The following is a 23,550-nucleotide window of genomic DNA, read 5'->3' on the forward strand; positions in this document are numbered from 1 at the left end:
GATGCCGAGACGGGCGGATCACGAGGTCAGGAGATCGAGACCATCCTGGCTAACACGGTGAAACCCCGTCTCTACTAAAAAATACAAAAAACTAGCCGGGCGAGGTGGCAGGCGCCTGTAGTCCCAGCTACTCGGGAGGCTGAGGCAGGAGAATGGCGTGAACCCGGGAGGCAGAGCTTGCAGTGAGCGGAGATCTGGCCACCACCCCCCAGGGGGGGGAACAGAGCCACCCCCCCTAAACAAAAAAAAAAAAAAAAAAAAAAAAAACCTGAAATTTTTAAATTAAAACATCTTTCTCATTAAAAAAGATAGTCTTGGGTATCAGATTGTTATGATATTCAGATTTCATTAAATACATTAAAAATAATAGTAACTTAAAGTGACAAAATAAAATATATACTGAAACTATATCCTTTGCAACAATTATTTCAACTTACAATATTTTTAGAGAACTTAAAATGTATGTATGAGACATCTAAAAGTGTTCAAATATGCAAGCTATGTTTTGGACAATATTCAGTTTCTTTGAGTAATTCTTAAGGGAAAAAGTTTGAAGAATAGTTTAAAACACTCCAAACTCATAGTCTGTAGTTGCCTTAGTTACTACTATATTACCAGTACCAATCACAGCCCCATGATTGAATGAGTGAATTAATGTGTTAAGTGCCCTGAATGGTATCATTGCATTTTACATACTTGCTGCCTAAAGGAAGGACAACCTGGCAGGCTGATGTTTTCCTACCTAGGTTAAGTAATTAGGTAGTAGGTAGAGAGCTGGGTCTTGATGTAAATGGGGAAAGGAAAGGGATACCTACAATCCTGACTCTCTTCCAGACAGCCCTGGATGGCTACATTTACCTTTGGCAGATCCTAGATAATGAGAGTAAGATTAGGACCTAGACTAAAGAGAGCTCAACAAAGTGTTAAGATCCATACACAGCAACTACCTTGAATTCTACACACTTTCCTGGAGCATGTACTTCTTGCCTGGCACTCTGTGAGGCACTGGGCATGGAAAGATGAAGACGACAAGGTACATGGGAAGTATACTTAAAGAAAGAGGTCTGATGAAGCAGGATAAATGCTGTAAGAGGAACATATCATGTTATAGGTTCAAGCACTGGAAACTGCAGTTATTTGACCACTTTGACCTACCAAAAACTGGTAACTCATATGGTTCAACCTACATGTTATATGCAAATCCATGTGAAAGAACAATAAGTCTTGAGGAATTTGTTCAGAAGGGCAAATAATGTGCAGTCAGTGGCATTTGAGCTGTACATTGGAAGATGAGTGGATGGATAGGTAGCAGGTGGGGCATTTGAGAGAACATAACCAACAGGAGCAAAAGTGGAAAGTAATGGAAGATGCAGATGCCATCTAGAAAAGGACACTGAGTGTTCTTTGCGTTGAGATCTGGGAAATGAGATAAGAGTGGAAAGAGCCTCAGACGTACGTTAAGAGTGCTGCAGGCCCAAGAAGACACTGTTCCACAAGCAAAGGCAGGCTACCAAAACTTTTTTTAGAGGGAGTATTGTTAACAGATAAAAATTTTTAGAACCCCTTAGGTGGCTGCATGGGGAATGGGTTGCAGATAAGGAGATTGAAACTGGAGGCACTGAGATACTTAGGAAGTGGCTGCAATAGTTAAGGTGAGTATAGTAGATGTGTACAGGAGTTGAGGAGTGGGCATGTTTCTCTGATGTAATTGTCATAGTTTGACCAATTATTAGGTTTGAGGGGTTAGCTGAAAGAGGTACAGGTTGAGGAGTGGGGGGGGGGGGGGGGGAAGAGTAAGCTAAGTGGAAATATCAGAGAGTAAGAGTAGAGTTTTGGTCTATGGATCTTGGTTTTTGTTGGTGTGCAGTTGATAGCTGAGGCCATGAAAGTGTATGAGATTATCGGGCAAACTTACCTAGGGAGAGCAGGGAAACAGAATAAGGGCAAAGGGCAGAGGGGGAGTTAGGGATGAATCTGTACCTTGTACTTTGCCTCATTTTATCTCTGTCACAGCACTTGTTTACGTGAGTGTCCACTCTTCACAAGTTTGTGAGATCTCCAGAGACGGGTAGGAGCTAGATCTTATCCGTTCTTTAGAATCCTCAAAGCTCCACTATACTCAAAAGGTAGCTACTTAAAGAAGTGCTCGCTGGATCATACTCCTATTTTCTAGGTTTTAGGCATTGTTCTAAGTGCCACATAGGTGCCATTCCATTTCACACTTCATAATAGCTTTATAAGTTGATGCTATTATTAGCCCCATTTTACAGATAAGCAAACTGAAGCATGAACTTATTCAAGGACACAATCAATGAGCAAGAGCCTGGATTTAAACTCAGACTGTCTAAAACCAGAGGCCACTGAGTACTAAAGTCTCTGCTATGGAATGAGTGGATCAGAGGGACTTCTGTTTAGTACTTTGCAGCTTAGAATTGCTTTCATAAGCAATTCCAGTGTCCTCAAAGTAACTTTGTAAGATGGAGGGAGGGGGTAATACTATATCTGTATTTGATTTGTGAGTAAATGAAAGCTAAAGTCAAGTATATTCATGAAGACACAACAGTAAGTGGCAAAATCACCACTGTCTTCCGTGTTACATTCCTGTGTTCTGTTCACTCCATCTTGTTTCCTGTGAATCCAGTTGTCTGCCCTATTGCTCAACAAGATAAAATGTCTGAGCTGGTGGCTGGAGGCTGGAGGAAGAATCTGGAGAGAGAGAGAGACTGTGGAAAAGGCATAAAAAGACCTTTGAACTAGCAGAATGTATTTCTTTGAGGGACGTAGGAACTTCATTCTAGTAAGACTACAAGATATCAAACTTACTTGTGAGTTCTAACATAGTCTCTTTCATTAATAATCAAGAATGTTTGAAATTTAGGTACAAACTGTGTATAGAAATGATTGGTTTGTTGGTTATAAATGTAAACAGAGATAATTAACTTGTTATTTCTTCATCCTTGCTGAGGACATACTGTAACTTTTCCTTAGGCATGACATCAGAGGTCCCTATACTGTCTAAAGGATTCAGTCTCTTTGGAGCCTTCTGTAGTTCATTTACTGTAGAGGATAAGATTTACCCTCTTCACTGGAGAATGGAAACAAGAATGATGGATTCTCAACTTCTATAGGCATTTGATTTACCTAATCCTCTACCACACACAGATTTTTTTTTTTTTTTTGATGGCTAGTCTCTTAGCTAGGAGCAACTCACTAAAGATTTCAAAGGAACTGAAAATGAGATTGATAATAAGCTTTATACTTGTGTTCAGCTCATTTTAGTTCAGAAAAAAAAATTTCCATACATCTGACAGATACTGCCTTATTTGAAATTTAGAAATCTAAGGCAAGGTTGTCCTGCCATTTCTCTGCCATTACACAAGATTGGTTATCTTGCCAAGTTTCACTATTGCTAATATAGACTCTGAAGCAACATATATTACAAAGGATTTATAGAAGAGAAATCTCCTGTTTTGTAAGTTAAATGTAGACTTGTTTGTTCATATGAATGGTGAAAGTATATTCTCTCTATGGCCAATATGTTTAGGCCCTTAACTTATAAAATAAGCAATGTTATAGAAATTAAGACAGAGATACCTACATTCTTGTTTAGGGAAGGATGGAAGGAAGGAAGAAAATTCAGTAATTCTTTCCTCTAATAGTCACATTTATAATATTAACAATTTGTAATATAAACTATTAACATTTATGTCATTCTCTCCATGTGCAAGGCATTATTCTGAACATTCGGTACCCTTTTCAAATCCATGATAAATATTACTATTGTCTTCATTTCAAAGGCGAGTGAACTAAGGCACAGAGGTGTTAGGCAGCTTGCCTGAAACGACAGAGCTAATAGTAGAAACAGTATCCCAGAGTTCCTGCTCTTAATTTACTGTGCTGAAATTTTTGTGAGTCTCATAATTTTGTCTCCACTAAACTGGAGAAGACTTCCAAGAGGCGGCGACAGTTTAGAAGATCTTTGTTTTTTGTGAGGATTTGTGGTGTTTGGTTTTCTTATTTTTTGGTTTATTTGTTTGTTTGTTTTTGAGACAGGGTCTTTCTCTGTCACCCGCGATGGAGTGCAGTGCTGTAGTCTCAGCTCACTGCTGTCTCCGCCTTCCAGGCTCAAGTGATCCTGTCACCTCAGCCTCCTGAGCGAAGATCTTTGAAAGATGGAAGTTAATTTAATTAAGAATGGAAACCTAGAGAATTTCAGTGTTTGAAAGTAAACTTCTGATTCTAACTGAAATCCGGAACTGTGCTTCTTCATGAAGCAGAGATGTGATGCTGCATTAACTTTATGAGAAACTGATGGCTGAGTGTCAGCATGGTTTTTCTGTTGATCTTATTGAAACCAGGGCCACAGGTTTTCATTTATACATTCATACTCATTGTTGGTGTCCTTCTTCTAGGTCATATACTCTACAAATGGATGTTGTTTCTTTTTTCCTTCCCTCTCTTCCTTCTATTCTGTAAGTCAATGAAATCAGTTAAATGAGCCAGGCTTTGAGTAAATAGGGGCTGATGAGTAAATAAATAAATGAATGAATAAGACAAGTGCTGTGGCCTTTAAGGAGGCTCAATGATGGTTGTTTTGTTTTGTTTTGTTTTGTTTTGAGACAGAGTCTTGCTCTATCACCCAGACTAGAATGCAGTGGTGTGATCTCAGCTCACTGCAAACTCCACCTCCTGAGTTCACGCCATTCTCCTGCCTCAGGATTCCAAGTAGCTGGTATTACAGGTGCCCACCACCACACCTGGCTAACTTTTTGTATTTTTTAGTAGAGATGGGGTTTCACGGTGTTAGTCAGGATGGTCTCCATCTCCTGACCACGTGATCCGGCCGCCTAGGCCTCCCAAATGCTGGGATTACAGGCGTGAGCCACCGCGCCTGGCCTCGATGATTTTAAATGGCCCTCTGTTCATGGTGTAAGCAGGTAAAAAAGAGGGAATTGTTACTTCAACCTGGGGCATTGGGGAAAGGCTTCAGTGGAAAAGCTTAGCACTTGAGTTGAATCTTAAAAGATGTGTAGGTTGGGGGTGAGATGGTCAGAGGGAAATAGGAAGAACATTCTAGGAAGAGGTATCAGCAAGAATAGCCAAGCCTTGGAGGAGACAAATAGTAGGATATGTTATGGAAAGGGAAGAGGGTGTTGCCTAGATGGAGCAAAGGGGTGAGGTGAGGCCGTTTGAGCAAGGCTAGAGAAGTAGGGGAAGTCAAGCCAGTCAAGACAGAGGGATTCATCACTGAAAATTCACTTCTAGGACCTGCACCTAACACAGGATCTGTATATGGTTATAATTTGAACATTCCCAGCAGTTTGTCGTGTAGTATCTGGGATTCAGGGCTTCAGGGATGCTGGATACATTTACTAACATATTCTATGGTGTTTTGTATAGGTCCTGGCAAGATTAACATATTGTTTCTATGATGACAAATAGCTAATATGAAATGAGGATCAGTTTGATCTTTCATATAAGGTCTAGAGAATGTTTCTTCACAGTTACCCCAGACTTTTGGTATAGCATCTGTTTTTCAGTTCTAATGCAAAAGTATCTTACTCAGATTGAATATTAATAACTAGTAATATTCATTCCAAGTACCTATTTTCATCAAATTTCTTTTTTTAACTTTTAAGTTCAGGAGTACATGTGCATGTTTGTTACATAGGTTAACTCGTGTCATGGGGGTTTGTTGTACAAATTATTTCATAGGTATTAAGCCTAGTACCTATTAGTTATTTTTCCTGATCTTCTCCCTCCTCCCACCCTCCACTCTCCAGTAGGTCCAGGGGTCTGTTGTTCCCCTGTATGTGTCCATGTGCTCTCATCATTTAGCTCCCACCTATAAGTGAGGATATGTGGCACTTGGTTTTCTCTGCCTGCGTTAGTTTGCTAAGGATAATGGCCTCTAGCTCCATCCATGTTCCTGCAAAGGATATGATCTTATTTTTTCATGGTGTGTATGTACCACATGTTCTTCAGTCTACCATTGATGGGCAGTTAGGTTGATTCCATGTCTTTGTTGTTGTGAATAGTGCTACAGGGAACATACATAAAAGGCATGTGCCTTTATGATAGAACGACTTACATTCTTTTGGGTATATACCCAGTAATGGGATTTCTGGGTCTAATGGTAGTTCTGTTTTTAGCTCTTTGAGGAATTGCCACACGGCTTTCTGCAGTGTTTGAACCTAGTTTACATTCCCAGCAACAGTTCCATCAAATTTCCCAAAATAATAAATATGTAATACCTGTGATATGCCAGACAATGTTATACGTATTTTACTAACAACACAATGAGAGATAGGCATCTTCATTATCCCCAGTTGATAAATGAGGAAACAGTAGTTGAGTAACTTGCCCAAAGTTATAAGCTAGTGAATGTTGGAGGTGGTAATTGTGCACAGGCAACTTACTCCAGAGATGTTAGGCCTGATTATCATTTATCTACTCTTCCAATTTATATATTTTTTTCAAACTAAATCACTGGACAGATTTTTAAATTCTTTTGACCACTTGTTTAATTTACATGACACAATATTATATGAATATAATTCACATACACAAACATTACATGCCCATATGTGATATATGATAGTTATTATAGATCAGTAGTTCTCAACCCTGGATATAGATTGAAATCATAAAGTGAGGGAGGTTTTTTGTTTGTTTGTTTCATTTTGTTTTGTTTTGTTTTGAGATGAGGTCTCATTCTGTTGCCCAGGCTGGAGTGCAGTGGCATGAACAAGGCTCATTGCAGCCTCCATCTCCTGGGCTCAAGCAATCCTCCTGCCTCAGCTTCCCAAGTAGCTGGGACTTTAGGTGCACTCCACCATGCCTGGCTAATTTTTAAAATTTTTTGTACAGACAAGGCCTCACCATGTTGCCCAAGCTGGTCTTGACTTTGGGGCTCAAGCAGTCCTCCTGCCTTGGCCTCCCAAAGTGCTGGGATTACAGGTGTGAGACACTGCACCTGGCCCATGTGATGAATTTTTTAAAAAACTGTTATAGGCTTAAGCCCCACCTCCAGAGATTCAGATGTAATTGCTTTAGGTGAAGCCTGGACATCAGCATTTTAAAAACTCCCCAGGTGATTCTAATATTCATCTGGGGTTGAGAACCACTGTACAGACCAATCATTTATGGGTTACTTCAGGCACTGTGCTATACATTTTACACACATTATTGTCATTTCACGTGACAACATGATTAGATAGGGTATAATTATTGGTGTTTTACGGATGTGGAAATTGAGGAACCAAGGGGTTATATATAATTTGCCCAAATTCACACAGCTAGTAAATTGCAGAGACAATGTATGAGGTGAAACTGCATTTTCTTAGTTGTAACTACCATGCATAAAAATCAATCTGTGTCATAAATTAATTTATCAGCATTCTGGAATATATATATTTGTATGTACATGCTAAAACTCTTAAAATCTGAATAATTTAACCAATTTTCCATTCGGTCTGTTAAAAATACCTTTGAAACTAAATTATATATCTATTTCTATTATATACAATACAATATATATTTTATATTATGTAATATATTGTTATATATGCCGTGTATTTCTAATATTAACCTTTTCATTTCATCTTTTGTACTTCTACATATGAATATGTGAAACATTCTAAATAAGCTTTCAAATACATGAGTAACTTTTTTTTTTTTTTTTTTTTTTGAGACGGAGTCTCGCTCTGTTGCCCAGGCTGGAGCGCAGTGGCCGGATCTCAGCTCACTGCAAGCTCCGCCTACTGGGTTTACGCCATTCTCCTGCGTCAGCCTCCCAAGTAGCTGGGACTACAGGCGCCCGCCACCTCGCCGGCTAGTTTTATGTATTTTTTTTTAGTAGAGACGGGGTTTCACTGTGTTAGCCAGTATGGTCTCGATCTCCTGACCTCGTGATCCGCCCGTCTTGGCCTCCCAAAGTGCTGGGATTACAGGCTTGAGCCACCGCGCCCGGCCACATGAGTAACTTTTAACAACTATTGGTTGTTAATATTTCTATTGAGAAGAAAATAATATAAAAGCCATTTATCCTTAGTGAAAAAATCTCAGGTTGCCCTATGTGAAGAATGTCCTAACCACAAGCAGCATCCAACAGCTAATATTTGAGCATATGTTTGCTACTATGCCAAGTAGAGTGTCTACTACTTTCTATGTATTATTTCATTTAATATATTCAATGCATTAACTCACCTCACCTCATCTGTATTTAAAACTTCCACATTTGCATATCTAGCTCAGGACTCCCTTCTGAGGTATGAACTGCTTATTCGACTACCTACTTGATGTCTTCCCTCAGATGTTTGAGAGGTACCCCAAATATAATGTGTCCAAAATGAAGCTCTCAATTTTCCTACATTAATTTTTTGTTTCCTCAGTCTTTTCCATCTCAGTAAATGGCTCACCATCTACCCAGTGGCTTCATGCCAGAAAGCTAGGACACATCTTACATTTTTTTCTTAGCTTCCAAAATGATCTTGTTGGTTTCATCTCCAAAGTGTATCTCAAATCCATCCATTTCTTTCTATTGCCACTGACGCCACTGTAGTCCCATCCATCAATATCTCTTGACAGAACCTTACTATAACCTCCTAACTGGTTCCCTTGTTTCCACTCCTGTTCTCTTATAATTCATTCTTTACCCAGTAGCCCGTGTTGCATCCAGTTCATCCTTTTTTTTCAAAGTCATCCAGTGGTTTCTTTGGTCTAGTCTACAAGGCCCTGTGTCTTCTACCATCAACTCGAGACCACTCAACCTCTCACGCACCATGCTCAACTATTCTGGTCGTTCAGTTCTTCAAACACTCCAAACTTTGCTCTGACTTAAGAGTTTCTGAGCTTGCTGCTGCCTTGGCCCAGCTGACTCTTCTTCCAACTGCGTGGCTGACTCCTCATCTTTCAAATTTCATCTAAGATTTATTTCCTCCTAGAGACCTTCGTGGGCTGTCCTCTCTAAAGTGTCCTCCTTTTCAGGCCATCTTTTATTTCCTCAGAAGCATTGCTTACCAATATGTAAGATTTAATTCATTTATTTATTTTATTTTCTATTTCATTTGAATATGAGATCCACGATACACTCAGATATGCCCTGTTTGACTTATTCCCAGCTAGTTACTTAGCATATAGCACAAAGTATGCTCACAATAGAAGATAGTTTAGTTCTATGTTAAATGAATATAAATGTCATGAATCTTTAATATGCAATAAAAACATAATAATCTCTCCTTGAGATTTTAAGAGAAAAAGTTAGACTAATGGTTCCCAAACTCTATTTTATGTAGTAATAAAATAAGAGGGAAAAAAAGCAAGAGTGAAAATTATGTTGTGAAGATTCTGCTATTGTTGTTAAGTAAGTCTAGTTATAAACAAGAAAATTGCCACACTTTCTATGTCTACCATCATGGTACCAGACAGAATGGTGGAAAGCTAAAAGCATTCTAGGCCAAAGACTGCATCTATAAAGGCACAAAAATGGAGATAGTATGGTGGCTTGGAGTAAAATCAGTAAGTATAGTTAGAAGAAAGTGACCAATAACAAGTTTGAAGAAGTTAACATGTTTAGATGATGGAGAGTTTTATATACATGTGAAAGCATTTGGACTTAACTCTATAGGGAGTGTGAAGTTCTATAGGATAAAACAGCTTTCAATGGGAAAATGCTGTGGTTCAATTTGTACTGAAAAATTATTTTGTGGCCAGGGTGGCAAATGGTTTGGAGGGAGATGAGATACAAATCACAGAATCCAGTCAGAAGGCTGTTGGTGTAACCCAAGAGTGAGATGGCAGGTCAGGCTTGAAATGAGGAGATGGCATTGAGGATGAAGGTGAAGAAACTGGTCTTTGTTATTAGCAAAATCGCAAAAATTCTTGAAATGATTCCCATGAGGTTCCAATTGACTACTGTTTCCAGTTCTGGCTTATATCTTCTACCTATGAGATTTCAAATGAATTTCCATGTTGCATATGTTGGCCTCATATCTTTCTCTTTTTTTTTGCAAATGTATCTTAAAGAAAACCATTACACTATAGAACATTCATTGTGAGGATTTAAAGAAGAAATGGATGTGAAAGCACTTTTAAAGTACTATACAAATGGAAGCTATTTTTATTACCAGTAAGTCAATTTAGTTTACAAAGAGAAAAATCACTTTCTAGCATGTAAGCTCTGGTAAGCAAAGTCCCTAGGCAAAATGAATCATTCTTATAAACATAGCACTTTTTTGTACTTCTATCATAACACCTCCATTAATTATAAATTGTTTATGCATTGGTTTTTTTTTTCATAATGTATAAATCCTTTGGAGGCAGAGACAGAGGAGTCTTATGAATCATGCATCCTGGTTTGTGGTAGACAGTAAATGGTCAGCAAATGTTAATTGCATGCATGAATGAATGATTAGTTCACAGGAAAGGATAAAGTCAGGTAGCAGGGAGCTGGTACAGACATCAGAGATTAAATAAATAATAGGACAAACATATTAAAGTGAAAAGATTTAGTGTTATTAATGATCATATATTCAGTTTTAGTCTATAAGATATGTATAGTGTGTATAGTGTATATACTGGTATATATATGTGTATATGTGTGTATATATATATTTATCTTATAGACTGTACTACAAGACTATATGCCAAAATACTGTATCAGCTTGCTGTATGTAAAGTTATTTTGTAATACTGATAATTAAAAATCCTTTTGCAGTATTTGTTTATCCATTCATTCAGCAAATCTGTTTCCAATGCCTGATAAGTGCAAAGCACTGTGTAGACATGTTCCTATTCTTGAGAGGTTTGTTATGCAGTAGGAAGGAGAGGAGGGCCTGCTCTCTGCCAAACACTCTCCTAGGAGTTTTGCACAGTCCGTTGAGTATTCTTTATATTTTTAACAGCTCTGAGAGGTAAGCATTATTACACCCATATTACAAAATAAGAAACCTCAACACATGGACACAGGGAGGGGAACGTCACACACTGGGGCCTGTCGGGGGTTTGGGGGCTACGGGAGGGATAACATTAGGAGAAATACCTAAGATAGATGATGAGTTGATGGGTGAAGCAAGCCACCATGGCACGTTTATACCTATGTAACAAACCTGCATGTTCTGCACATGTATCGTAGAACTTTCAGTATAATAAAAAATAATAAAATAAAATAAAATAAAATAAGAAACCTCAGCTAAGAGAATATTATTAATTTAGCTGAGACCACAGAGCTAGGAAGAGGCAGAGGCAGGTTGATTGATAACAAGGAAGAACATCGAGGATTATTTCTTTTTCAGAGTCTGGATCCATTGCAGCAATTTTGAAATTAACAAATAATAAGGGAAGGCCAACAAGGACAGATGTATAAAAGTAATGAATCATAACAAGAGCTTCATCCTCATGGAATTACTGGTTTAGTAGAACAATTTAGGAAAATGAATACAATCATAAGGTGGGATCTTAACCAAATATGGTCAGGTCATTGGGGGAAGAGCTCTCGAAAGTGAGCAGCATCTAGGTGTCATATGAAAGTGTTCTGGGCTTGGAGGGCCAGAAGATCACTGTTTACGACATCACTGCAGCTCTAGTTGTGTGCTGGTGGGAAAGACACTGAAATTTCTTGACCTCACCGCCCTAATTTGTTAAATATAAGAAATAATAGAGCTTTCTACCTTATTTTAAGAATTAATGGGTGGAGGTATGGGAAAGCAGTTTCTAAAATGCATTACAAATTTATGATTAAGAAAACCAATTTTATAGAAACAAATTTTTGGTGTAAGAGCCATCAAATAAGAGAAAGCATAAAGAAGTAAGTTGTACATTCTTATCCCTAGTAACATGGTGTCTGTTACAGAGTAAGTGCTTAATAAATACTTTTTGAGCTTAGCTCCTAAATGACTGAAAGAACAAGAGAAAATCAGATTCTCTCTCTTTAAGTGAGTGGGAAGACATGTTACATCCAACTTCTTGCAACCTATTCAACACACCAAACAGTTGTCAATAAATATTACGTATAATCTAAAATGCTGATTAAATTGGGTCTTCTTTGTCAACTTGGTTGTTTGAGATGCATATGTACGTATGTGTTGCAGAGATGTATGTACATGACTGTGTGTATGTGTCTAAAAGAATATACTTGGGGGTTCTGGTGAACTGTCCTCATATTTGTTTGGTTCTTTTAAGTATCTAATTCCTTTCTATTGGTGAGGGTTGGAAGCATGCAGCACAATTGGGGTCTAGAGTAGTACCATATATTTTCCATGGATACTTATATTTCAGCAGATATTATAGACATTCATTAAAGGGATAAAGCTTAAGCCTGGTAATGCTATACACTAGCCAGAGAGAGAATTTATTTGAGGAAGGCTGGTTTACTTAGCACCATCAAACCACATATTCATAGTTATCAATGTGCCTACAAAAAATACCTTTAAATTAGATAGGTGACTATACATACACATGCCTTTGCTAAGAATGTGTCCAATACTCACCTACGAATCTTAATCTTGTAAGGAATAACAACAATAAGATTACTAAACATACGAAATCTTTATTCTACTTTAACATTTCATTCAGTGTCATTTAAATGTGTTTTTATAAGATGTTATTAAGAATAAATGTTTACAACCTCTGCCTCCTGAAAGATAGAGTAGATTATTTGCCCCTCTTCCTTCCACTAAGGACAACAAATAACCCTGAATGTTATATACAACACAAAAATCTAAAAGTCCAAAAGGTAAAGAAAAGGATAACCATCTAGGCATCTTGGAACCCAAGGGACGGTAAGGCCCTTTGATTTCCTTTTTGCCTTGTATATCCCAGAATTGGAGGTGGAGAAACTAGAACTCTGTAAATGCTAACATGTTCAAACAAACAAACAAATAAAGCCCAAACAAAAGTCTGCTTTCTGTAAAAAAAAGGAAAAAGGGCAGTCTAGTAGCACAGAAACTTTAGACGATAACCATCCTATTCCGGCCAAATACGACAGAAAAAAAAAAAAAAATGTGGCCCGGCTATCAGCTATGCCAGCAAAGACCAAGTGGGTAGCCTAGAGCTCCACTCTTGCTAGGCTGTAACAAAGTGTTTCCCCCAACACCCTAAACATACCTGGATGTGTTAGATGGTGCTGGATGGTGTTAGTAGAGGCCAAGTAGAAAGGTAGTACTTTCATTCTTGCTGAGAAGTAATGAAGACCCTCTACTCAAAATGTCAGTGGAGACCACATGTGAACCTGGACTTCCACGTGCACCCTGCAGTAATTAGGTTCTACTCCCTCCCACTACTGAGTCGACATCAGAAAATACCTAATGGAGAGTCTGGATTTTTGCTAGTGTTCAGTGGTAATGAGGCCACTGTGGTGGACATGTGGGGAGCAGTAATGAGTCATTTACACTTTTATCCAGGGTGGTATCAGGGGAGGGGTAGTGGGGAACTGAGACCCCCACTTCCTCTCAGTAGTGACATAGAGCCCCCTGTTCTCAGGTATCAACAGGGGCCAAGTGAGGAACCTGGACTTCTATCTCTACCTGGAAGTAATGAGTCAATATCTCTGTCTGCTGTTGCCAGAGTGATATCATCGATAGCTAACAAAAGTATAAGGTTAAAATAAAATCTGGAGTTTCTTAACAAAATACCCAAAATGTCCAGGTTCCAGTAAAAAATGATTCATCAAACCAAGAAGCAGGACAATCTCTCTTGAATGAATAGTAACAATAAATGCCGACACTGAGATGACAGAGATGTTAAGATTTGAGGAGTTTTCAACCATTATTTTTTCAGCTCTCCCTTTTTTCTCCTTCCCATATTCCGATGACATGAATGTTAGAGCTTTTATTTTAGTCATAAAGGTCCCAAAGTCTCTCTTTTTTTCAGTATCTTAAGATTGCATAATTTTCATTGTTCTCTCTTTCAGTGTACTGATTATGTTTCCTGTCCCATTTATCTGAAAAAGAAAGTTAAAGCAGCTATTATAAAAGATGCTTCAATGAGCAATTATAACATGCTTGAAACAAATGAAAAAAAAAAACAGTCTCAGCAAAGAAGTAGAAGCTGTAAATAAAGTCAGATTTTAGAACAGAAAATGCAATAACAAAAAAATTCAGCAGATGGATACAACAGCTGAATGGAGGGAACAGAGAAAAGAATCAGTAAACTGAAAGAAAGAATAATAGAAATTATCCAATGTGAACAATAGAAAATAAACTTAAAAATTGAACAGATACTCAGGACTTATGTGACTATGTCAAAAGATCTAATATTCATATCACAAGACTACTGGAACCAACAGGATGTAATCAATATTTACAGAACACTCAATCAACAACAGAATGCACATTTTTTTAAAGCACCTATGGAACATATGCCAAGTTAAATCATATTCAGAGTCATAAAAAGAACAACAAACTTATAACAATTAAAATCATCCAGAGCATGTTGTCTGACTACAGTGAAATCAAACTAGAAATTATTTTTAAAAATAACAGTAAAACCTTCAATCACTTAGAAACTAGACAACTTACTTCTAAATAACCTTTGAGTCAAAGAAGAACTCTCAAGGGAAATAAAAAAAATACATTGAACTGAATGAAAATGAAAATAATACATGTCAGAATTTGTGGGATGCAGCTAAAGCAGTACTGAGAGAAAAATTTATAGCACTAAATGCTTACATTGGAACACAGGACACATTTCAAATTAATAGTATTAGCTTCCACCTCAAGAAACTGAAAGAAGAATAAATGAAATAAAGCAGGCAGAAGAAAGGAAATGATAAAGATAAGAATAGAAATTAACAAAATTAGAAATAGAGAAAAAGAAACAGCTGGTTCTTGCAAATTTCTAGTAAGAGTGACAAAGAAAAAAAAGAGAAGAGGGAATTTACCAATATAAAAAAATGAAACAACTGATATAACCACAAACCCTGAAGACATTAGATAATAAGTGAATATACGAACAACTCCACATACAAACATTTGATAACACATAAAATGGATCAATTCCTCAGAAAGCAAACTCTCAACACACTGAATAAGAGATAATTTTTATAGCCCAACAACTCATAAAAATTGAATTTGTAACTTTAAAACTCTTTGATCCCCACCCAAATCTCATTGAATTGTAATTCCTAATGTTGGGGGAGGAATGGGGTAGGAGTTAATTAGATCATGGGGAAGGAAGGATTTCCTTGCTATTGTCATGATAGTGAGTTCTCATGAGATCTGGTTGTTTGAAAATGTGTAGCACTTCCCCCTTCTCTCGCTCTGTTCCTCCTGCTCCTACATGTGAAGGTGTGTTTGCTTCCCCTTGCCTTCCACCATAATTGTAAGTTTCCTTAGGTCTTCAAGCCATGCATCCTGTACAGCCTATGGAACTGTGAGTCAAACCTCTTTTCTTCATAAATTACCAGTCTCAGGAAGTTCTTTATAGCAGTGTGAGAATAGACTAATACATCCAGTCCCAGATGATTTTACGGAAAAATTCTACCAAATATTTGAAGAACAACTAATACCAATTCAGCACAGTGTAGTCTCTCTAGAAAACAAACTAGAACTACTTCCTAATTAAACGTATGAAACTAATGGTATTCTGAAATGAAAACTCAAAAGAAGTACAGAATAAAGAAAACTATAGGTAAATATCCCTCATAAATATAAACAGAAAAATATTTTATAAAACATTAACAAATATATTTCAATAATATATAAAAATAATTATACTTCATGACCAAAATAGATTTATTCCAAGGATGCAAGTCTGGTTCAATATAGAAAAACTAGCCAATGTAACCCAATATATTACCAAAGGAAAGAAAGAAAAAAACCACACAATCATGTTAGTTGATGCAAAGAAAACAAAATAAAACAAAAAAATTTGACAGAATTCAGCATGTATTTATTATAAAATCTATCATAAAAAATAGAAATACAGGATAACTTTCTCAGCTTGAGTAAAAAATTATAAAATATCTACAGCTTAGCATTATACTCAGTGATGAATTACGGAATGCTTTCCCCTTAAATTGAGAAAAATACATGATGTCAGCTTTCATCATTCTTATTCTACATAATGCTGAAGTTCTTTCTAGTTGTCACAATTAAGGCAAGCAAAGAAAAAGACATACACATCAAAAAGGAAGAAATACTACTTTCACTATTTGTAGAAGACATGGTTGTCTACATAGAAAATCTGAAAGAATGTATTATAAAAACTCTCCCAGAACTCATAAGTAAGTTCAGAAAGATCACCGGATACCAGATAAACATGCAAAAACTAATTGCATTTCTATATACTAGCAGTGAAAACATGGACATCAAAATTAAAAGTATGATACTATTTACAATTGCTCCAAAAATTAAATACTGAGGTGTAAATATAAAAAATATGTACAGGAATTACAAACTGAAAACTACAAAATACTGGTGGAAGAAATCAAAGAATTTCTAAATAAATAAAGAGGTGTACTATGTTTATGGATTGGAAGACTCAACATAATAAAAATGTCAGTTCTCCCAGACTGATAAACAGATTTAATAAGATTCTCATCAAAATTCCAGCTATATTTTTTGTACATGCAGACGAGATTATTCTAAAAGTAGTATGGAAAGGCAAGGGAACTAGAATAGCTAAAACAATTGTGAAAAAGAATGTAGTGTGAGGAGTCACTCTGCCCAAATTCAAGACTTATATAGCTATAGGAACCAAGACTGCATGTTATTGGCAGAAGAATAGACATATAGATCAAAAGGACATAACAGAGAATGAATACGAAGGGACTACATAATATGCCCAACTGATTTTTATTATTTTTAAATTTTTAATTAAATTTTTTTGTAGTTGAGATGTTTGAATTCCTTGTATATTCTGAATATTAATCCCTTGTAGGATAAATAGTGTGCAAATATTTTCTCTCATTCTGTAGCTTAACTTTTCACTCTGCTGATTATTCCCTTTGCTGGGCAGAAGGTTTTTAGTTTGATTTCATCCCATCTGTCTATTTTTGTTTTTGTTGCCTGTGCTTTTCAGGTTTTATTCATAAAATATTTTCCCAGACCAATTTTCTGAAGCATTTCTCTGTTCTACTTAATAGTTTTATTATATTGGGTCTTACATTTAGTTCAAAGTGGGGGTCTAGTTTCGTTCTTCTGCATATGGATTTACAATTTCCCTAGCACCATTTATTGAAGAGATTGTCCTTTCCCCAGTGTATGGTCTTGGCAATTTTTGGCAAAGATGGAAAAGCAATTCATAGGAGGAATTACAACTTTTTCAACAAATGGTGCTAGAGTAATTGTAATTTATAGGCAATACAAATGAACATAAACCTAAACTTCACAGGTTATACAAAAATGTAAAATGCATTATGTATTTAAACATAAAACATAGAACTGTTAATATTTTAGAAAAGAACATAGGAGAGAAGCTCTGTGACCTAGTCTTGCGTGAAGGGTTCTTAGATATAACATTATTAGTAAGATTCATAAAAGACGAAAATGAATAAATTGGACTTCACTGAAATTAAAAACTTTTGCCTTCAGAATAACACTGCTAAGGGAATGAAAAGACAAGATAGAAGCTGGAGACACAATATTTGGAAACCACTTCCCTGACAAAGGGGTAGCATATAAAATACATAAAGAACTCTCAAAACAGACAACCTGATTAGCAAATGGCAAAACAAAAATTAAAGCCATGATGAGTTATCACTACATACCTATCAGAATGGCACAAATAAAAATTACAACAATACCAAATACTGTTGAGAATGTGAAGAGAGTGGATCTCATTTATGTTGCTGGTGGTATGTAAAGCGGCACAGTCACTCTTGAAAACAGGTTGGCAATTTCTTTATAAACTAAATATGCAGTTATCATATCATTCAGCAATTCCACTTTGAGGGATTTATTCAGGGAAATGAAAACTTATTTTTATAGAAACTTGTACATAAATATTCAAAGAAGTTTTATTTATAATAGGCAGAACTGGAAACAATCCAGATGTCTTTTAATAGATGAATGGTTAAACAAACTGTGATATGTCAATGTTTATTCATCATCTATTTGGTGTCACAGGACTCAACCAGGTGCTGAAATACATTTGTGACTTAAATTTCATAATGTAAATATTATTATCCTAATTTTGTAGATTAGAAATTTGAGATTAAGGGAGTTTAATAACTTAGCCAGTGTCATTCAGGGCAAAGACTAGAATTTTCAACCTGAGTTCATGGTATTCTAAAACCCATTTATATCCCACAACAGGAAGCTGCCACAAAAATTAGGTGAGGGACTATGTATGCTTGTTATTCCTTGTAATCGAGAAGGATATAACTAATCATGTTATACCCTGTCTAAGGACTACTTCTGTCATTATATTTTCAGCCCAAAGTGATTGCCTAAGAACAGACTTTCTTTTTCAGTAGTTCCCATTCAATGCATTTACCTAGGTAGGTATCTGCAAAGTCATGGCATTTGATGAGACTTCGCCAAGAAAGAGAATGGGCTTAAACTCTCTTCTGTTGACTCATTTAACTAAGTAACAGAACTAATGCTTATTCTTTTTCATAATTAGGTTTGCAACCTCATTTTTGGAGCCTAAAACACTCATTTGCTCACATGGATCTGGAATGACTTTGTTTTACAATGCATTTCCTTGTCTTCAGAGTCAACTAAAACACAACCATTGAGGTCCATCCCCAGTTATGGAACAGGTATGGTTGAAAAAGAAGACATATCATCACATTTTGTAGCCAGAAGAAATTATTCAATTGAATCAATCGCCTCATTTTGTAGAGGCAGAGTAACTTGTCCAGGTCACACATATGTGTTTAAAATTAAAACATGAGTCTTAGATTTCTCCTGAGGCTCAAATCTGGGTGTTACCAAAACTTCTTTCTATGCTCCATATGTTGAATTCCAGTTGCTATTCCAAGTTTTACAAGAGCAATTCTTGTTTTGTGAATATACCATGAACAAAATACTTAATTATTTCTTTTAAAAACCAAATTTCAAGGTCCTTAAACCTAGAAGGAATGGCAGCTGCAAAGATATAACTTGCTATGTTACCTAAGCACCTCTGTGTTTTAGCCATGCCTCTTAATTTTGATACCTTAACAAATTTTTATTTGGTGCTTACCTTGCATTTTGCTTGGCTCTGGAGAGGAGATTCAATGATAAAGTAATAAAGATACTGCCTTTATCTAATTTGGAGTGTTGATGAATGAGAAAAATGAGACAGTAGATGTGAAAACTTTTTGTAAAGTGTACAATTTTGTAAAAATTAGACATAACATGACACCATTTGCAATTGCCAATGTATATGATATCATAGATGGAGATTTGAAATATTGAAAACTCCTGATTGTAAACAAAAGATACATTTATATTGTAAATTTATGACATCTAGACATTGAAATTGGACAGAATGCTTAATAACAAACATTTGTTATGTATGATCACTTTTTTATAATTTCTGTTCTCCACTCAAATGTAAATACAGAAAAGTTTTATCTTTTTTATTACTATTATTCCAGCTCTTAGAATAGTAAGCACACACCATGCACTAAACATTTGATGAACAAGTTAATGAATTAATACTTTTCGTGTATGTATGTTCATTTTATGATACATGACCAAAAGTGGAATTTGTGGACATAAGATTATATAAAGTCTTGATAGATATTGCTAAATTCCTCTTCTAATTAATTGATTATACCAATTTATATTTTAATTGTCTAATTGATTAAAAAGGACACTGAGTGCCTGTATATTTTAAGCTCTTTTGTATCTGGCTAGCATGCTTTTCTTCTGGGAATAACAGTCCCTTCCTCTGGGAATTATGACTTCCCTTATCCTTCTGCTGAGAGCAGCCAAGTTAATGTGAATTCATCTTCTGATGCAATGGATTGGGTCAGGAGTGGCTCCAGACTCAAGCTGGGCTAATCACAGAACCTCATCTCTGAAGTTATCAATTATTGGTCCAGGAATGTTCATTGGATCTAGTCAGGGCCAGAGACTGACTTTCTTGGAATTTTTGGGCATGGGAAACTGTGACTTGAATCAATAATGTTCTGATGGTTGAAGCTATTAAGGACTTAAAACTCAAAATTTGTTTGTTGCTATTTTTCACCAAAGGGACAAAGTTAGTTGGCACTGAGAGAGAGAAGTATGAAGCCCATACCCAGAGAAGATCCCCCAAGATAAGTCCAAATGCAATTTGAGTGCCTGGTTCTCAGTGTTCCTGCAGTCAAACTACATGAGCAATGTTAAGATTGAGGAAATATCTCAATCTCTTTATGATGATAGTAGTAAACAGTAATAATGTTCTCATTTTTAACTTAAATTGATTCAAATTATCTTTCCCCCATTTTTTGTAACCAAGCATCATAATAGTGAAGCTTACTACACCAGCAGGCACCTTGACTTAATGTTCTCTTAAGCAGTATATGCAAGTATCCATTTGCCCATATATTTACCTATAAGGGATGTTTTAAATATTTACATTGTGTTCATATGGTAAGTAAAAACAATGGAATCACTTATTTGTTTTATTGTGTTACTTAAGAAGCAGCTAAGCTGAGAATGTTTTCAGGTCTTTATTGGCTATAATTCTTCTGTGAATTGCTGATATATAATATTTGGTCATTTTTCTCTGGGGTTGTATTTTTCTTATTAATTTGCAGAAAGTTTAAAAAAAATGGCTATTAATCTTCATTATATTCATTGCAACTATATTTTCCTGGCCTATTATATGCTCAGTTGCATTTGTTTATGCTATATTTTGTCACATAGAGGTTAATTATTTTATGTATTCAAATCTATTATGCTTTTTCTTTAGGATTCCTGATTTTTTTCTTGTTTAGGAGCATTTGTCCCACTTCTAAATTATTTTCAAAAATCTAAATTTCCTTTTTACACATCTTAGTTTATTTTCTACCTTTCATTTTATGTTATTCCAATCACTGTACTTTGCTCTTTTCATATGAAATTTAATGCATACTTTGCAAGATAAATATTGTTATCTCTATTTGCCAGATTATGGCAAGGAAAATGAGTTTCAGAAAGTTGTTCAGGTCACACATGGTAAGTGTTGATATTCTGGCAGCAAATCTCATAATCGTTGATATGGTTTGGCTCTGTATCCCCACCCAAATCTCATCTAGTAGCTTCCGTAATTCCCGCATGTTGAGGGAGGGGCCCAGTGGGAGATAATTGAATCACTGGGCCGGATCTTTCCTGTGCTGTTCTTGTTACAGTGAATGGATCTCATGAGATCTGATGGTTTTAAAAACAGGAGTCTCCCTGCACAAGCTCCCTCTTTGCTTGCCGCCATCCATGTAAGACGTGACTTGGTCCTCCTCAACCTCTGCCGTGATTGTGAGGCCTCCCAAGCCACATGGAACTGTGAGTCCAATAAACTGCTTTCTTCTGTAAATTGCCCAGTCTTGGGTATGTATTTATCAGCAGTGTGAAAATAGACTAATACAATCCTTCAACCTTTCATGCCATCTCTGCAAAATATAGATGAGAAACTGGCTAATTTATAGCTGCTGGGATTTTATTTATTCCCTAAGTGATTTGAATTGATTAATACTGCAAATTAATGTAACAATATAGATATATATTGTGTACGGGACCTTGGATCAGTACAAACTGTAGTCTAAATGCACTTTGTATTCAATATATCCTTGATTCAGAAATTGGTGAATAAATAAATGACTGGGGTGGCAAGGGTCACACTAAGCTCATCTGCACTTGGAGAGTCAAGGTTAAACTAGAAGCAAAGATGTGGAGTAGGATGAGGAAAAAGCTGATGTCAGGTGTGTGCAGCAGCACCGTTAAGGTACATCTTGCTACCTGGAGTTTCCAGCTATTCACTATTCTTCCCATAGTGATGAGTTGAGGCTCTGAATTTGCATGATGTCTTCACATACCTCTAGAGCACTTTTGTCCTTGTCAGCTTAGTGTACTAAGCAGTGTCCTCCCAAGCCGTGGCACTTAGTCTTTTTGTTCTGTGCCCCTGGTCCTCTCATAGCACCTGGTATACTATGGAGAGGTGGTCAACACACAGGCCAGAGAGCCACCTGGGGCTGTTGAACTTGGAAATGTGGTCTGTGATCTAATTTCAAGATGAGAAACTTAGAAAGTTGCCTTATTCTTGATGTTTTTCAAATAATTCTGGATATAATCATTTTGGTGGCTAAAAAACAGTGCCAACTTTCTTAATGGCATTCTTCTATTCATAAAGCAGGCAATTTAAGTTCCAAGGATATATATATTTTCTGTGAAACCCAATAAGTCTATTTTCTTTTTGAATGAAAGAAATGTAGCCTCTAAGTAATACACACACACGTACACTCCTATGTGTACATATAATATGTATCCATACATATTATTCCTGTATTGGCCTTCATGTAAAAGAAGGCTGCTCAGTACTGGACTCCATGATCAGCAAATGCCAAACTTAGGAAAGGATCAATTCATCAGTCCACAGATACATTTAACCAGCAATGCATCAATCTTCCCCATAGGTAGATCCCATCAGAGAGCCATCAGTAGCCTCAGTTGCTTCCTCCTGGCTGGTCCCCCCAAAACATTAGAGTGTTCAGTGATACCTGCTAGGTGTCCACCTGCCAGCAATGGTCTATAAATCATGACCTAATATAAAAGATCAGTGGACATCATGTTATGTGTGCATTTCACCTGCATAAATGCAACCACAGGGGCTCTGGCAACCATAGAAGTGTGCCACTCAGATCCCCTTTTAAGAAGACCTTTTGTGGTAAGCACAGCTGATGGCAGCTGTTGGACTTTCACATTCGAAACTGCCAATGCTGTGCTTCATCTGGACTCTTCTAGCCACCATCTGGATATGACGGGGGGACTGGGTCCCTTCCTTCTCTACCCAATGTGGGATTCCACTAACAGGCAATGTTGTGTTTGCTTGTTGACTCCTTATTGGTTTGGCTGAGATTTTCTTAGAACCTCACTGTAGTCTGAGCTTTTCCTGGCCAGTCCTTCTTTCTTTCTCTCCTTGCATAACTCTTCAATCTGTGTTATGATCTGAAAGCTCTTCCTTACCACTCCGGCTCCCTTTATCTTTATCTTTCGTATGTGTTTTCCCCATCAAATCTCTTGTTCATCTAATCCCTTTTTGGTGCCTACCTCTCAGAAAATCTGAATTGATACAGCAGCCCATCAGAAAAAAAAAGATGGGGTGGTGGTGTTGGAGAAAAACAGCAACTTAAATAGTACCATCTATGCATTAGGAGTATTCACTGAATGAGCATGAGATGTAGGTATCTTGTTCCCTCAGCCAGGTTCTATTTGTTCCTTAAAGTCCTAATTTTAGTCAATAAATCTTTATGGCATTTACTCTATGCCAGACATTGTTCTAAATATTTTACTTATACTGAATTATTTGGTGTTTACATCAGCCGTATGATTAACTACTGTTTCCATTCTGCAGATGAGAACAACAATGAAGCACAGAGAGATTATGTTAACTTCTCCAGTGCCAAAGACCTATTAAGTGGCAGAGCTGGGATTTATTGCCACT

General features: G+C 36.7%; 1 long non-coding RNA gene across 2 annotated transcripts in view; it reads left to right on the forward strand.

Moving 5' to 3' along the window:
* Positions 1-21,340, forward strand: part of LOC113225069 — a 38,182-nt gene extending 16,842 nt beyond the window's left edge. For both annotated transcript variants that reach the window (XR_003309682.2, XR_003309683.2), the window contains 2 exons: positions 18,565-18,703; positions 21,286-21,340. This is a non-coding gene — a long non-coding RNA (uncharacterized LOC113225069). The remainder of the gene's footprint in view (positions 1-18,564; positions 18,704-21,285) is intronic.
* The last annotated feature ends 2,210 nt before the right edge of the window (positions 21,341-23,550 follow it).

This window comes from Piliocolobus tephrosceles, chromosome 3 (genome assembly GCF_002776525.5).
Source record: "Piliocolobus tephrosceles isolate RC106 chromosome 3, ASM277652v3, whole genome shotgun sequence".
Lineage (NCBI taxonomy): Eukaryota > Metazoa > Chordata > Mammalia > Primates > Cercopithecidae > Piliocolobus > Piliocolobus tephrosceles.